The sequence below is a fragment of the Antechinus flavipes genome, chromosome 5, assembly GCF_016432865.1.
Source record: "Antechinus flavipes isolate AdamAnt ecotype Samford, QLD, Australia chromosome 5, AdamAnt_v2, whole genome shotgun sequence".
In the NCBI taxonomy this organism is placed as follows: Eukaryota; Metazoa; Chordata; class Mammalia; order Dasyuromorphia; family Dasyuridae; genus Antechinus; species Antechinus flavipes.
In genome coordinates this window covers 199,724,585-199,742,349 of record NC_067402.1, presented here as the reverse complement: position 1 = coordinate 199,742,349, position 17,765 = coordinate 199,724,585, and the positions used below count along the sequence as shown (strand labels likewise).

The 17,765-nt window shown below is 34.6% G+C and overlaps 1 protein-coding gene across 1 annotated transcript in view; it reads left to right on the top strand.

The window, feature by feature from the left end:
• The window catches only part of MICAL3 (microtubule associated monooxygenase, calponin and LIM domain containing 3), a 254,496-nt gene that overhangs the window by 68,375 nt on the left and 168,356 nt on the right, over positions 1-17,765 (top strand). Inside the window, 1 exon segment of the mRNA XM_051961753.1 lies at positions 8,956-9,052. The gene's annotated coding sequence lies outside the window, so the exon portion shown is untranslated.

Here is a 17,765-nt window from a genome sequence, read left to right as displayed (position 1 = left end):
ACCTTTTTACTTTTCTGGGGTGGAAGAACTTATTTGCTTTAATTTTGCCTTGGATTTCTTGATTATTCTTTGGTGTGGTATGAACTTCAAGTTTTGCTGAAAAAGGTATGTGGAGCTACAGTGTCTATAGGAAGTCTTAGAGATTCAGAGGAGTTTTTGGCTACCTTGCTCAATTTAAAAACAAAACAAAACAAAACACATTCCATGACATTCGATGAAGTTTGCTTTTAAATCTCTCCTATTGCAATATGAGCCCATTTTCTCAGTGTCATGAAGAGAAAGAAAAGTTTTTGTATCTTTCAAATTAATCATGTCTGACAACCACAAAAGATTGTGTCCCAAAAGAAATATTTATTTTCTTTGTATATTTTTATCTCTGAACACGTAGAATCTTTATTTTATTTTCTGTCTTTGAAATACCAGTACTTAGCATGGTAACTGGCATACTAAAGGTGCTCAGTAAATGCTTATTGACTGGTTCCACATCTCTAATCCATCACCCTTCCCCATTAAAAGAAGGGATAGATACTTCACTTTTCATCCACTAAAGTGAGTTCAATTTTATCTCTTCAGCATTTTCCTTATTGTTCAATTGTTTCTACTCATTTCAGTCTACATTAGCTCCTACATTTCTCTCAGTTCTCTCTCTTTTACCACTTCTTTTCTTCCTCCCCGCTATCTTAAATTCTACCTCAGCTCAAAAGATCTTGCAAGGTGTTGAAACCTTTGATTCAAATCTGAGGCTGTTTGAAGTTAACAATGATTCTTTTTCTATAATGAAGTAATGTACACATATCGTTTTATTATCACTGTATGTATTGAATTTGGACTCATTCCTTGTCTTCTAGTTTGTATTTTTTAAAGAAGTTAATCAAAAATAGTGATCCCTGAAGTATGCCACAAAATGTACTGGGAGATGGGGGTGGGAGGGAATAGGCTTAAATCGTGGGGTTAATGAATAATTAAATATTGACACATATTTAGTGTTTTCAAGAGTCTTTTTATCTGAATACCTATAGCAAGCTATCATGAATGTGCTGATAAGATAGGTTTTAAAATATATTTTAACTGGAAGGGAAGGGACTATATATAAAATGTGAAGACTAGTTATATATTGTCCATGCTAGGAAATATCAAATTCAAATAGAAATGGATCCTGAAAGCTGCATGTTGATCCAGAAAACCACAAATTAACATTAGTACATTTAAAAAATTTTGTTAAATATTTCTCAGTTACATTTTAGTTAGGACTACAGTTGGGAGTGACCACTCACATTGTCATTGTACCTTGAAGGCTTTTTGGAGATTTAAAGAAAGGCAGCTTGGTATAGTAGAAGGAATTATGGTCTTCAAGTCAGATCTGCTACTGAATTCTGATCATCACTGACGTTTTAGCTGCTGGTAAAGTAGGCTCTATTCATTTTATATAAAATGGAGATAATAATGCTTGTAAAGATGAAATGAGATGATGCATGTAAAATTCTTTCATGTGAACTATTATTTGTTGGTAATAAATCCATTCCCAGCATGATAATGTCTCTCCATTTAGTAAGACAACAAATTACTGATATAGGCAAGTAGCCCCATGTGATAATCTAGAATAGTATATTGGGATGTATAGGGACCTTAGAAGGCGTTTTGCCCTTCCCCCTTCAGAGTTGGCTGAATGGCTTACTGTGTCCCAAAAGAACCCTTTCATTATCTTAAGAGGAATACAGTTCAGAAGGGTTTCCTACCATCAAGAAAATTCTATTTAACTTAAATCCCCCGTTTCAATAGAAATTAGTGTCTTCCTGTGCTATTTTTACTAGGGACAGAGCTCCTATTGTAATGATCCTTGACAAAACTTTATTGTTGAGTTGCTACTTGGGCCTTTTTTAAAAATAGATTTGATAATAACATTATTTGAAATTAAAGGCAAACTTTTGATTAAATATATATAGATTCCCAAGTTGGAAAGGACCTCAGAAACCATCCAGTCTATCTAGAATATATGCAAAGGTGTGGTAATCTAGCCTTCACTTGAAGAACTCTATAAATGATAAATTAGTTAGTAATTACCAACACAGTCCAATCTAGTTTAACTCCAAGATTTTCATGATGCCTAGCCTAAATATGCTATTTACAGTTTCTAACTATTGATCCCAGTTTTTCCCTGAGGAACCAATAAAATGAGTCTAATTCACAACATAGTCCTTCAGGTTCTTGAAAAACAAGTTCTTATATATAGAATATTCCAGTTTGTTGCAATCTAAGATAAATCACATTAACTTTTTTTGCCTGGCAAATCACATTCTTGACTTAAAGAACTTGTAGTTTCACAAAACCTCAGCTCTTTTCTAGACCTGTGTCCTCTTTATTTTGTGCTTTTGAAACATATTGTTTAAAATCTAAGATATTCCATTTATTCCCTTAAGCATGGTGTGATAGAGCACAGACCTAGGATCCAATATCTGGAATATCTGACTTGAGATCCACATAGTGGTAGTGTGATCTTGGATAAATTATATAAACTCTCAGTGTTCTAAACAGCTCTTTAAATAATATTCACCTGCATTGGTAATGGGAGTTTTTTCACCCATGAATTCCTGTACCCAGTGAAAAGTGGATTTTGGTGTTTTTTTGTTTGTTTGTTTGTTTTTTGCTGAGTCAATTGGGGTTAAGTGACTTGCCCAGGGTCATTGGGCTAAGAAGTGTAAAGTATAGTCTGAGGTCATATACTTGAGTTCAAAATTTCAAGTCCTCCTGACTTCAGGGCTGGCACTCCACTACACCACCTTGCTGTCCCAAGAATTTCCTATACCCCTTAAATTTCATCTTAATAGATTTAGTCTGGATTAGTATACTGATTTTATAGATTCTATTTTCTATTCACTTGTTCTTACGTAGAAGAACTCAGTTCTTCTAAGAACAATTCAGCCACCAGCTCATCCTAAAAAATCTGGCAAATTATGTCAGAGAGAAAAGTTTTCAGTAAGTATATAAAAATTTGGAGACCCCCATTATTGTTTTATCCTTCTATGCTAGGTTTGTGATCTATTTCTTAAACTCATCCCTTTTCTTTCCTTTCAGATTGAAGTGTCCGATATAGCATCAGTTCTTTCTTTGCTCTTTACCCAAGTATTCTCTGCCATGTTTCTTTGCCAATAGAGTGTCAGCTCTTCAAAGGCAGGCTTTTGTAATCTAGCATGTAGGTTTTCAATAAATGGTTATTGATTCATTGCTGCCTCGCTAATTCTTGAATTTCTGTCTGTTAGTATATATTTTTTCAGTTACAAGCCACTTTATTTGCAATAACCAAAAACCCAGAACAAAATATGTGTCCAGTGATTGGGGCATATCTGAACAAACTGTGCTTTGTGAATGTAACAGAATACTATTTCATCATAAAAATGAAGAATTCAGAGAAGTGTGGGAACACTTGTCTAAAGAGATTTAGAGTGAAGAAAGCAGGGCCAAAAGAACAATATAAGTGATGACCACAACAGTGTAAATAAAGACAGTACTAAAAGGCCACAAAACTCAAATACAACATTGTTGTTACCAAGCAAGCTATTAAAGTTAATCAGCATAATAGGGAGGGGATTAACAGAACTGTCCTCAATGAATTCAAGTCACCAGACCCAGAAGGACTATTGAGAAGGAAAACTAGTGTGTGTGTGTGTGTGTGTGTGTGTGTGTGTGCGCGCGCGCGCGCGCGCCATGGAGCAATTGAAATATGATGGACAGTGGAACTGAACTGTTCAATATTTATTTTATTTCTGTTTTCCCTGCCAAGGAAATCTAGACTGGAAAGGATAGGACAAAAATGACCACTTTTAGCAAGATAGTAAGAGATTTCTGACAATGTTGCCCTTGATGGATCAAGTTAGCAGTTCCAAATGAAATATATCCTAGGAGGCAAATGTGATTGCTAAGCTATAATCAGTGATCTCTCAAAGATTTTGGGGAAATAGGACGGTTACCATATTATTGGAGAAAGCAAATGATGTGTCACTTCACTGGAAGGGGAAGAAAGTAATACTTATAGTGTAGCCTAGTAAGCTAAACTATTGGTTGAATTTAGAATATATTATTGAAGGGATGGTTAATAAATATTTTTTTAAATTACAAAAAGTAATTTTTTAAAATAAATTCTTAAAAGATTTTTCTATAAATTCTTAAAAGACTTTGTTATGCCAGACTAACTCCATTTTCCCATTTTTCTTATTTTTATTTTTTAAAATAATCAGAATGGAGGAGTGCTTTAAATATCATTGAACTAATACTTCACAAGACAATTGAGAAAGTCATAGTTTATTCTTGTGGGCAGATTGCAGAGATAACAGGCTATAAACAACATGGTTAGATAACTTGGGACTTGACTGAATGGCTGCACCCAAGGAGTAGTCGTTAGTGATTTGAAGTCAGCTTGAAATCTATCAACAATAATTTTCCTTGCTGTGTGCCTGCTAAAAAAGCTGAGTTGAGTATACAAACAAAGGCAAAAACATGGAATCTGCTCCCAACAAACTCACATTTTAATGGTATAAAGTGCTCTTTAATAGAACGTGTCAGGAACCTATACTTAACATTTCTTATCAGCAACATGGAAAAAAGGCATAATTAGGTGGTATCCTTATCGAGTTCACAAATGACCCCAAATGCATAGCATGGTTAACATTGGTCTTGTGAAATAGGGCTGTGGCTAGATAGTACTTTATCTAAAAAGGAAGTTGATGATTCTGGGGGACTATTACTTTAGCATAAATGTGTGTACTTATGCTTTGTCAACCAAAAAAGCTAATGTACTCTTAGATTGCCTTAAGCAATGGTGAATGAAAGGAAATTATAGTAGAATGTTCCCACTTTCAAGCAGCTTGCTGTTCTAATTTTGTATTTTTGTCCTTGGTACCTAGCACAGAGTTCAGTCTATAATAGGTTCTTCTTGATGAATTCCTGGTTAGATAATATAATATGTTGTATGCTCAGGATGCCCCGTTTTTAAGGAAGGAAATTGATAAGCTGAAAAATATTAGAAAGATTTTAAGAATTTGAAAGAATTGGAGATATTTTCAGTGGCCTAGAGAAAAAAATAGGGAAAGGCACATAAAATCTATGTGTGAATTTTCACAGAAGTCAGAATGGGAATCTGCATTATTATACTGTGCATCAAATGCAAACACTAACCAATTGCATCAGGAACTAAGTTTTCTGTAAGACTTCAAATCCCTAAGAGTTTGATTGCATTGAAGGAGGTTGAACATATGGACTTTTGTGGAAGCTCTTTGTAATGAGATACTGTTGAGTTGAAGAAATAGAGAATGGAAGAAAAGCAGGGCAGAGAAAGACTCACAAGGGCCTGCTTTTTGAAGCTAACTATAATGAGAATAAAACAGAGTAGAAGAGAAGCTGCTGGCCTGGAGGAGGTGAATTAGCAGACTTTGTAAATTTTTGCTCATTTCCCTACATTTGAAGACATACCTGGATAGAAGGGAGCCCCTTATTTGGATTGATCTAGGGAAGGAGAGACTAGGAATTTGGGAAGTACTTATTGAGGTTTCCAATGTTGGTTTCATCTTTTTTTCCCCCATATATAGATATAAAAAGAGAGAGAGAGTTGACTTGAGAATGCTCCATTTTCACAGTGGAGTAGAGAGTTCAGTCATAATCAAGGTAAACTGTTCCATATTGAGTCCTTTAACCCATAGGAACTTAATACTAGAGTGGTAAAATGGGCTATCATTTGGATGATCAATCTGTTTTACCTTTTGGAGTCAAACTAAACTAGAAACAATGAGTTAAAGTTGCAAAAAGGTGAGTAAATTTAGACCCAGTTTAAGAATAGATTCATATAAATTTTCCTAGGTTTCTTTGACACTGTCCCCTTCATCATTTCTTCATGATACAGAAAAGTGTTCCATTACAATTTCAATTTGTTCAGCTAATACCCAATTGACAGGCACTTTCTTAATTTCCAATGCTTTGTCTTCCCAGAAAAGCTGCTATAAATGTGTTTTTTTCTTTTCTTCTTGTACATGTGTTCTTCTTTGATCTCCTTAAATGTAGGCTCGTTAATATTATGTACAGTAATAACTTTTGGGGCATAGTTCCAAATTTCTCTTCCACATTCCTCATTTCACAGTTCCACCAACAGGACATTAATGTGCTTCTTTTCCACAGCCTCTTCATCATTTTTGTTTTTTGTTAATTTTTGCCAATGATAGGTATGAGATGGAACCTCAGAGTCATTTCAGTTTAGTATTTTTGTTTTTATTAGTGACTTAAAGCATTTTTATATGGCTATTGATAGCTTGGTTTTGTTTGTTTTGTTGTTGTTGTTGTTGTTGTTGTTGTTATTTTTCCCCCTCTGTAAAGTACCTGTTTATATATTCTTTGAGCATTGGGAAGTGGTTCTTATTCTTCTTAATTTGAATCAGTTTTTTTTTTTTTAAATAGCCCAATTCTCTCATTTATTATTGAGGAAATTAAGGTCCCAAAAGGTTCAGTGATTTGACCCAATGCTGCATTCCCAGATCAATGTAACAAATCCTTGGAGATAATATTACATAATATTCATATACTACGATTTACCCAATCATTCTCCAATTGATGGGCATTCATTCATTTTCCAGTTTCTAGCCACTACAAAGAGGGCTGCCACAAACATTTTGGGACATACAGGTCCCTTTCCCTTCTTTAGCATCTCTTTGGGATATAAGCCTAGTAGTAGCACTGCTGGATCAAAGGGTATGCACAGTTTGATAACTTCATAAATATCTATTCTAGGCAAATTTTGCTAGACTCTTAGAATACAATACCAATATATATATATAGCCCTTGCCATCAAGAAACTTACAATCTGACAGAAAAAATAAGGTTGGTAGAGCAGTACATATCAAGTTTCTAGAAATGTAATATTGTAGTTCTGAATCAGTTCTTTATAGAGCTTAGAAATGAGATCTTTATTGGAGAAATTTGCAACATTTTGGGTTTTTCTCTCTTTTAATTTACCTTCTTCCTCTTCTAATTTTTACTTGATTGGTCTTGTTTGTCATCAAAATTGTCCATTTTACATTCCAGAAGCTTTTCTATCCCGTGTTTGGTCATGAATTTTTTTTTTTTTTAATCCATAGATCTTGCAGGTTATTTCTTTTTTTCTCCTCTTAATTTGTTTATGATGTTGCATACTTATTTCTAGCTTATCTTATTATATACTGAGTTGGTGATCTAAGCCTTATTTCTACTAGATAAGATAAATTTCCAATTTTCCCAAAATTTTTTTGTTGAATCAATGAGTTCTTATCCTAATAGTTAGACTCTTTAGGTTTATCAAATACTAGGCTCCTATGTTTGTTTGTTTTTTTTATAATTATTTTATATATTGCATGCCTCATATGAAAAGGTCTTGGCACAGTGTTATGGGTGAAGAACAAGAATATAGACAATTTGACATGAACTTTGAAAGGGGAATAATGTGTGAAGAGGCTGCAAAGATACATTGGACCAAGGTGTTTGTTGTTGGTTGTTTTTCAGTCATATTCATTTCTTTATGGCCCCTTTTGGAATTTTCTTGGCAGAAATACTGGAGTTGTTTGCCATTTCCTTCTCCAATTCATTGGACAGATGAGGAAACTGAAGCAAATAGAATTAAATGATCCTAATGTCTGAAGCAGATTTAAACTCAGTCTTCTTGATTACAGGCCCAGTGCTGTATCCTTTGCAAGACCTCATTGCCCATGGAACCAAGTTGTAAAGGGCATTGAAAAACAAAATGAGTTTGCATTTTGTCCTAGAAGCAATGAAGGAAATGGTGTGGGAGGCATGAGAAGAGCAAAGATTTAGGAGAGACTTACATGGAAGATAAATAGATTTTATTGTCGTAATAATAAAGGTTCAATTCAGATTAGAGAATACATTTGTAAGCCCAGTTGGCTTGGTTGAGTGATTTCCTCCAGCTTTGATCACCAGCCCATGAGTAGTAGGCAAGGAGATGTTGGTGTATGATAATGTAGAGTTAAACTGGTTAACTATAGGATGGAAAATGGAAAGGAAGGTAGTGGTAGGTTGAGGTGATTGTATATGACTTAATAAAGGGCATTCTGAGTTTAGATCATAAAGATAGAATACTTTTGATCTTCTTTCCCATTTGATGACCTCTGTGACTCCTTATAGAATTCTTTTATTCCCCCTCTTTCTTTTAGAACATAAATAGTTCATCCATTATAAAGACCCTTCCAACTATTTATTGTATTTATTTTCTTTTTCTCAACTCCTGCATTTATGTTACACAGTTCCTTTCCAGTTTAAGAAAAAAAAAATCAAGATCATTTGAAAGTTCTCAGTTTCATTCATGATCCAATTGTTTTCCATGTAAAGTTATACTTCGTTTTTCTTGGCAAATTGTTCATAGTTGGTAGAGTTTATCTTTTGCATTTTGGAATATATCATTCCATGATATCCTCTGGTTTTAGGAGATACTGATAAATCTTGTATGATCCTGACTGTGGTTTTTCAATATGTGGTGGTGTTGTTTTTTCTTTTATCCAGAAGCTTTTGATTTTGGCATTAACATTCCTGAGAGTTTTCCTTTTTTTTTTTTTTTTTTTGGGGGGGGGGTGGTTTCCTTTCTGGAAAAAAATCAATGAATTCTTTCTGTTTTCATATTTTTTGTGTACCAGTACTATGTCTAGGCAGTTTTCATTAATGATTTCTTGAAATATGATATCTAGATTCTTTTTTTGTCATTATAGATTTCAGATAATCCATAGTTCCTATGTCATCGTCCCTTTTTTGTTATCTAGGTAATTTGTTTTTTATATGAGATATTTTACATTTTTCTGTTTTGTCTTAGTTGTTAAATAATTCTTGTGGTCTCAAATTATTAACTTAATTTGGTCTATTCTAGTGTTTAAAGACTTTGTTAACAAATCTACTTAGTGAAGTTTCTAATGAAGGCTTTTTCACTTGTTAAAGGAAGAAAATGGAAAGCTTAGGAGATGATAATTGAACTCATCAGAGCTGATGTGATCACCAATCAAGACAATATAAAGGCAGAGATTCTTACCCTGGGGTATGTAAACCTGGTTTTAGAATTTTATTTTGATAATTGTATTTCAATATAATTTGTTGAAATCTTTGTAATCTTAGGTGTTTTATTTTATACTTTTAAAAAGCTAGTCATAGTGGCACACATTTATGATGCCGGCTGAAGCTGATCTGTTGAATTCAGGAATTCTGAGCTTCAGAGGGCTCCTATGACCCAGTATCTTCACTAAGTATGTTATCAATATACTGCACCCCTAAGAGTGACCTGAGGAGTGAACTGGCCGAGGTTGGAAACAGAGCAAGTCAGAGCTCATGGATTAAACAGTAGCCGTATCAAGCCCAAGAAAAAGTTTCTGTAGTTCTAATCTGAGTGAGATAGGGAGATTCAGTCTTTAGGGGGAAAAAAAAATTAATATTTTTTTTAAAGATGGGAGTCTGTAGATTTTGTGAAATTATTATGACATTTTGACTCACTCCTTGTATTTCCCTATCACTAGTCAGTCTAGTATTCCTTTGAGGTCTTTGTGTGAAGAGTTATAGGAGAGAGCTGGATTTTTCTCCTTTCTTCTCCTGCTTTGCCATATTTACTGGTTTTCATCTGTGATGAAAAACAGTTTAAAAGCCTTAAATACAGTGAAGGGGTAGGGAATCTTTTTCTGACAAGAAACCATTTGGATATTTATGGCATCATTTGTTGACCATCCAAATTATCAACTTGTAGAACTGAAGAAGAGATTGTTGTAGCTAGCTTTCAGCTCATCATGGCCTGCAGTTGCTTTAGGAAATGATTTCATGGACTTTATAAACCCCAAAGCTAGATGTTCCCCACTGCTGATATATAGACAAAAGAGAAGAAGTCCCAGGTACAAAGCTTTGAAAGAAATACATAGCTAGTGGGAGTGGTGTGGATAAAGATCCAGCAAAAACAAACAAAACAAACCCAAAGCTGATAACAGTGATCCCATTGGTAACACTCCAGAAGAGAAAGTATCCAGGAGGAAAAAGTGGTCATAGAGGTCAAGAACAATGAAAACTGAGAAATGGCCATTAGATTTGGCAATTAAAAGATCTTAATAATTTTAGGGAGATTCGTTTGAATTGAAACCAGACATCTTTATCTCCAAAGTTTAGAAAAACATGAGAGATGTCTCCTGGAAGGTTTCTTTCTCAAGCTCTTTATCCACAAATTGAGACATTGAGAACAATAGCTAATGGAGAAGTTCTCTATATCTATCCTCCTAAACAAGTAAGTTAACCTGGGAAGGCTTTGCTTTAGCTCAAGAGGGACTTCATGGAACAAATGTTGCCGTCAAATGATGTTCTTTTTACATAGTATCCTTGGATACTTTTTTCCATGAGAAGCCCATGGCAATTGTTCTCAAGGATACCTGGAGCCTCTGTGTGTATGAACTGGCTTATATATTTTAATTTTATTAATTTGTCTTGGTTCAGGGGCAAAATGGTATTCAGAATCCAGCCTTATTTACCGTATCTTAAGACAGGTGTCTTAAAAAGTAAAATCTACATTAGCATGGTCCTAACCGTGGAAATTGTCCAGCACCTCCACAAGTTTCTACCCAATAAATCAAACCAGTTCAGTAATCTGAGCTGTGGCGTGTTCCGCAGGAGGAATTGTTGGTGGAACATAGGCCTTGTCATACCTTTGTCCCCAGTCCATGGAATTGTTGTGGTGAAACTGGGCTATATTTATCTGTCTTGAGCAGCCAGAGCTTTGATTTGCCATGTGAAGGGAAACTCTGAAGCTGTCCCCACAGCCTCAATCACTCACACCCCATGGCCCTATTTAGCTTGCTTAGGCAGAGCTTAATTCTGTGCTTCCCTGAAAACATACAATCACCGGCCTATCTTTAGATGGCTTGTGGTGTAACTTCACCCTGGAGGAGACAGAACATTACAGCTGGTTTACATTTTCCTGTACAAACATACACTGGCTTTGAGATTAGGCACTCTGCTCTGTCACGTCTCTGGAACATTGCTCAGCTCTTTATGTTGGGGCAGCTTTCCTGATTTTTTTCTTTTTTTTGCTGGGCAATTCTAAGAGAGATTCTGAATACAGGTTTGTAGATCAAATGGTTAGTATATAAATAAGAAAGGGGTAGTGTGGCAGTACTGGAATTTGACACGGTAAATATCCAGGTGTATTTGTGCTGCCTTTGTCAGCCACCTTTACTTTCTCCCCAAACACTCTGTGCTTTCAATTGGACGGCCTATCCTAGAATAAAGTTGAAGTAGAATTTCTTTTCTCCTTTACTTCCTTCCTATTGTTGCCATTCCTATTTTCCACTTAATCTCTTGCTTCTTTTTTGACTCGGAACTCTAGACAATTTAGTTCACAGAAACAAGATGTATAATAAAAGTATATGTTCATTAATAGAGAGTTTTCAAGTTTTTTCAGCTCTTTATTCTGGCAGGTTGTGAAGCCCTACCTTACAATCCTTTTCTGTCCATAGCTTGATAGGAGAGTTCCATTTGCTACTTGGGGAGCTAAGTTGGCTGGTCTGGACTCAGACTTTGATGTGGGTAGTTGGCTTTACTTCTGAGTCTTATTAAACTCCTCCAAGAACAGAAAAAAAAAAATCACAGTATAGGGAAGCATGCCAGGCCATGTTCTTCTACCCACCTTTTCTCTTCATTATCTACCAGCCCATCTGAACCTTAGGGCCTCAGCTTCAGGATTGCTGAAGTTTTAAGTGTATATGGTGGGTACGAAGCTTTTTTTTTTAATCCTAGTAGAGGTATTTTCTCAGTGTGTCTACCCATAGGCAGTAAGGAGGAAATATTCCTTGATTAGACTTAACTATAGATTACTACATTCAGTAGCTTCACTTTATGGTTTGCCTAAATCAGTGGTTCTCAAAGTCTGGTCCAGAGTATCCTGGAAATCTCTGAAATCCTTTCAGAGAGTCTACAAATTCATAATTAGTTTTTATTTTTAATGTGATCAATATCTATAACTATAAACCACATAAACAAAAACTCTTTGGACAGATCCTCAATCATTTTTAATAGGATAAAGATATTGAGAACAAAAGTTTGAGGATGACTGGCCTAATTTATTCCAATGATCAACATCTGTTTTTAACAGGAACCAAATTCTTTATTTTTAAAATGAGATACTACTTTCTCTTCTCATCTTGTCTCAGCTCTTCATTTTGTTTTAATATTCCCTATTGGCTCAGAGTCATTAACTTATAATTAGTCCATTTAAATATTTAAAAGAGTCTGTTTCTCAAGTTTTATACTTCTTGTGCTAAGCTATTAATTCTCCTTCCAAATCTTTACTCCAAATCTCATTTTTTTCCTAATATTTTCCTCTAGCATTCTCATTTCATTTATAAAATTATTTAACTTTTCTTTTTAAGCTCTTGATTCATCTCCTCCAGGAATTCTAGTTGACCTTGTGTTCAATATATTAATTTGAGGCTTTTCTTTTGGATGATTTATAGTCATTCTCTTTTTCTGTATGTTGTTTGCACATCCCCATTGCCCCCCTGCCCTCCCTTCTCCCTCCATTTGTTAGCTTGTTTATTTTCTCATTCTTCTATTCTTACCTCTTAGTTTGGTTTTGTGTTAGGGCCAGGTTCTGTGAACTTCAGGAGGGAACGTCTAAGGTTTATTTGGTCTTCGTGTGTATTTTCCCAGTTCCTTCTGCTGCTTTTTTTCGGGGTATTCTGTGTTCTTTAGGCATCTCAAGGGTAACTCAGGCCTGCTCCCAAAGTAGTCTGATCTAGAATGAAATATAATTGTTGCTTTTACTTCTTCGTCAAAGATCTTCAGCTTCCTGACCCCAACTTGCTCCTGCTGATGTTTCATTAGACTTTCTCCCTTTTCAGCTACTTGGAAAGCTCTATAGTTTAGAATAACTGAACTGTAGTTTCCCGTTTGGTCTCTCCTCTCTACTTATTTAGCTACAGACCTCAGACCAGGCTGGGAGATGTATTGGGGTCCCTACTCCCAGGTCATGGCTACACAGTTGTCTCTCTTTCCTCTTCTCCCCCAATTCAGATATACAGCTTTTCCATTCATTTTTATATGAAGGTACTTTCCTCATTTATATAGATCCAGTGAGGGAATTAAATCAACAGGGCTGCTTTTTGTTTCCCGTTTCTCCTGTTCCTGTTTCCAGCACAACTTCAAGCTTGTCTCTGATGGATCTTTGACCCTGTACATCTGTAGATTTCCTTCAAGGCCAGAGCTGGCACCTTCCTGGCTAGACTGTTCCCAGTGCCCACAGACCGCTGATTCCTTGTGCTGACCTGGACTGGAAAAATGACTCATTCCTTGGATTTCCCTATCACTAGTCAGTCTAGTATTCTTTTTAGATCTTTGTATGAAAAGTTGTAGGAGAGAGCTGGATTTTTCTCCTTTTTTCCTCCTACTTTGCCATATTTACTGGTCTTCATCTATGATGAAAAAAATACAAGAAAATATGTGGGTCATTTTTCTAGTGATCTGGGGTAAGTTGATGATTTTATAGTTTTCAAGAAAGCAATTTTGAGCTCTTTGTTCATCTTGTTTCAATATATCAGATTTTTAAAAAAAAATTTTTGATACTGAGTCAGATTGTGTCTAAAGCAAAGCTTCTTAACCTGTGAGCCTCAATCCTAAATAAGGTCATGTAAGTAAATGTCAGGGTTGTGACATTGTGATTTTTTTATCAGTAAATATTTGATTTGTCTGCTTATCTTATATACGTTATACCTGAGATAACCTCTTTTTCCCCTGAGAAAGTTTTAGGTTAAGAGTAGGAAAAGTTTAAGAAGCCCCAGTCTAAAGGATGATAACTAATTCTTAAATTTATATTGTCTCTACTATGTGTTAGGTACTGTGTGTGTTAGGCACTGGAGGCACAAAGCAAAAGTGATTCTTCTGACCCTCAAGGAGCTTGTGTTTTATCTAGAGAGACATATATACATGTAATTTCAGAGGGACAAGTGGAAGAATTAGGAAAGGGCCCAAGAAACCCTGTTTTCATAGTTGTATTCATTTGTTAAGGAGAGATGTTAATGACACTGATTCTGTGACTGGAGTATATCAGTCCTTAGAATATTTTTGCCCAATTTTTTTATTTCAGCATTATTTTGTCCAAGTTAGGGAAATTGTTTTGGTGACTTGGAAGTGAGCTCAATTGACACTAAATAAGGCATTACTGTTGAGTATCAGGCTCTTTAGGCCTATAACATTTTTAAGACACTGTGGTGCTTCTCTCATTTAGCATGCTTACAGAAGAACTCAGATTATCAAGATATATACTCATGTATATGTCTAATACTTTTGATGTTTCCTTTCTCCTGATGTATGTTTCCAGGGACATTTGTAACTTTATTTGCATTTGGCAAAGTAGTATGTAGTGTGTTAAATTTTCTTTTTTCTGTTAATTTTTTTTTAACTTTTTAAAAAAACACTTCCTATGTACAGTGATCTTGAGTCTCAAGTTGCTCACAAGGGAGTCTTTCCAGTGACATTCTTGTTTCTAAGCCAAATCTTTCTCACCAGTTTCTAGCATTTCAGCTTTGGAGATACTCAATAGATCCTGGTAAATTTGGGGAAATATAGGAAAATTATATTTTTTCTTAAATTATGAATTTAACATCAAATACAATGAATTTTTCTGTACTTAGTAGGACAGAAAAAAAGGAACAATAGAGCTCTATTATATGCAGTTTGTTTTTTAAAAATGTTCAACATATAACTTGTCCTGCTTATGATTCTTTTTTTTTAGTTCTTTTTTCTTCTGTGCATGAAAAACAAAAACCCACAGTACTGGTTACCTTTTTTTTTTTAATCTCTTTTCTCTTCCTTCTCTTTTCCTACGCTTTTTCTTCCTCCAATCTTAACCCCAAATAGAGATCAGAGAAGGAAGAAAAAAAGAGAAATCCTTTGTAACAAATATACAGTGAGGCAAAACAAATTCCCATGTTGTCTGCTTCTAAGAAGTTCCCTTATTCTGCATCTTGATTCTATCATCTCTCTGTCAACAGGATGGCAGGTTTCCTCATTGCTCATTTTTAATCATAGCTGGTAGTTCTTAGTCTTAGAATTCTTATCTTTCAGAGTTGTTTTTCTTTTTAATATCATTATTCTATAAATTGTTCTGATTCTGCATTAAATATACAAGATTTTCCGGGCTTCTTTCAAACTGTCCATTCTATCATTTCTTATGGCACAGTAGTTTTTATTATATATAATTTGTTCAGGATTTGATAGGTAATGCCATTCTCCCCTTTGTGTCCAATTTTTTGCTATAATTACAACAAAAAATAAATATATTTCTGCATTAAGAATCTTTTTTCTCTTTCCTTAAACACTTTGGAGTATGGATCTAGTAATAATTCTTCACTGGGACAAAAGGTATGCACAGTGCAGTGATTTTTTTTTTTTTAAGCTTATTTTTGAATGAGCATAGTATTCATTCAGAGAGCACTGGGGGTCGTGTGTGAGTGTGTGTTTGAAAGAGAGAGAGAGAGAAATAAAATTTTAAATTGGCATAATTTCATTTACTTAACATTTATTTTCTTTTCCTCCCACCTTCCTTCTTTCCAATGTGGGAGAGGGGAATCCTTAAAACAAATATGTAGAGTCGAGCGAACAAATTCCTAAATTGATCATATACAAAAATATATCTTACTTTGCTTGAATAAATTCTTTATCAGAAAGTAGATATCATGACTAATCATCAATTCTTTACAATTATTGTTAGTCACAATATACACATCAGCCATATTTTTCAGTTATCTTTATTCTAATTCTCTTGAGTTCTTACTTTACTCTACATCAATTTATAAATTCTTTTCCAAAACTGCCCTTTTCTGAATTTCTCATGACAATAATATTCATTCATTTATAATTTGTTTAGACATTTCCTAACTGAGAGATTCTTCCTCAATTTCTAGTTCTTTGATATTTCAAAAAGAGCTTCTATAAAGAGGTCTTTTTCTTTTCTTTTTTTGAAGTCTTTGGGATTGTGTGGCATATTCTCTATTCCTTGTTTCCCTAATAGTTTTCATTGAAAATACTGAATGCCATTGAAATTTCAGTAGGAGCAAAGAGCCCCTATGGAAGAAAATAATACTTATCTTCACAGATTCAGTAATAGCCTTATCCTGTGACCTTATCCTGATGGCCATATCCCATCTGTATGGTAAAATTAGTCATGAAAGCACCATTATAGAGCAAGGGACATTTTAACACCCAAATCTTTTTGTTGTTATTGTTTTAATTATATTTGGAATCACTGTCCATTATACTGATCTGGCAAAATTTGTTTTGTGCTATGATGTTGCAAACAATTGCTCCAACTGTGGGGGACAGCACTGGGGTGGGAAGGAAGGTTAGCTTTGTTTGTAGCTGTTGTAAAGTTTGCAAGATCAGTAGCATTCATAGCTTGTTCCTGCCAATCTTTGTTATAACAAAGTTAGATCAGTGACTGGCTTCCTCTTCCTCCTCATCTTTGATCTATTTGTAAAGTAATACACTATTGATGTTTGGATATTTTATTAACCCAATAGTTAGATGGAACTATTTTGTGTTTTTTTAAAAAGTGATGTAGCTATCATAGTTTTTTCCAGTTCTTTGAGAATTTGATTTCTTTGGTATGCTTCCCCCTCCCCCCCACCATGTAGAGCCCATAATTTAAATGATCTGTGAGAGAAGTTGTAGCTAAAACAATCACCTTGCAATTAATTTAGGGATAAGCCTCTCGGACACATGTAGATTCAACCTTTCCAACTTCATATAGGGTCTGCTAGCACTTATGTACTGCTGTTGAAAATTCAGGGTCACTGCCACTCAGTGAACTGTCAGAGGAAGATTTTAGTCTGTAAACTTTCTGGATATTCATAGCTATCCAGATTCTGGGCTAAAGCTAGAGCCATGTGTTATATTAAATCATATATAAATTACATTTATATTAAAATATAACCTGTAATTTGGGAAAGTGCTAATGTATTCCTTCATCTTTGTTTTTGTGAGGTAGTGATTGCATAGTAGCAATGAGTATTTTATTGACTAAAACTAATAGTTTTCTTACTCATTTCTTTCTAAAAGACTTGCAGATTACTTTTCATTATGAAACTTTGAATGCTTAATACAACTACCAGTTGATAATACTAAGTGTCACATAATTGTATTTTTAGCCCTATCAGGTGCCTTAGAGGCTGTCTAGTTTATTTTTTAAATATAATTTTATTACTTTTAATAGTATTTTATTTTTTAAATACATACAAAGATAGTTTTCATCATTCACCTTTGCAAACCTTGTGTTCCAAATTTTTCTGCCTCTTTGTCCTTCCCTTCTCCCTTGAAGATAGCAAACAATCTGATAAAGGTTAAACATGTGGAGTCCTTCTAAACATATTTCCATATTCATCATGTCTAGTTTAGCGCTCTCATTTTTACAAATGAGGAAACTGATACACAGTAGTTAGGTAATGCTTTTTACAAAAACTTATGAGACCAGGATAAATATGAAAGAACTAGGTTTGAATGTTATCCAATTAAAATAGTTGTATTTATTAAAGTAACTGCTGGTTTCTGGGAAAGGATTATTTTCTTCTTTCTTACCTTATGTTAGGAGGCAGTATAGTTAAGTAGAAAACCATGATTTGGGTCTTGGACATTTAGCTTGTGCTATGTCTCTAACTTTTCTGTACCTTGTTTGCCAAGCTAGTATAATACCTGCATTACCTAAATCATAGTGTTCATTATAAAAATTAAGT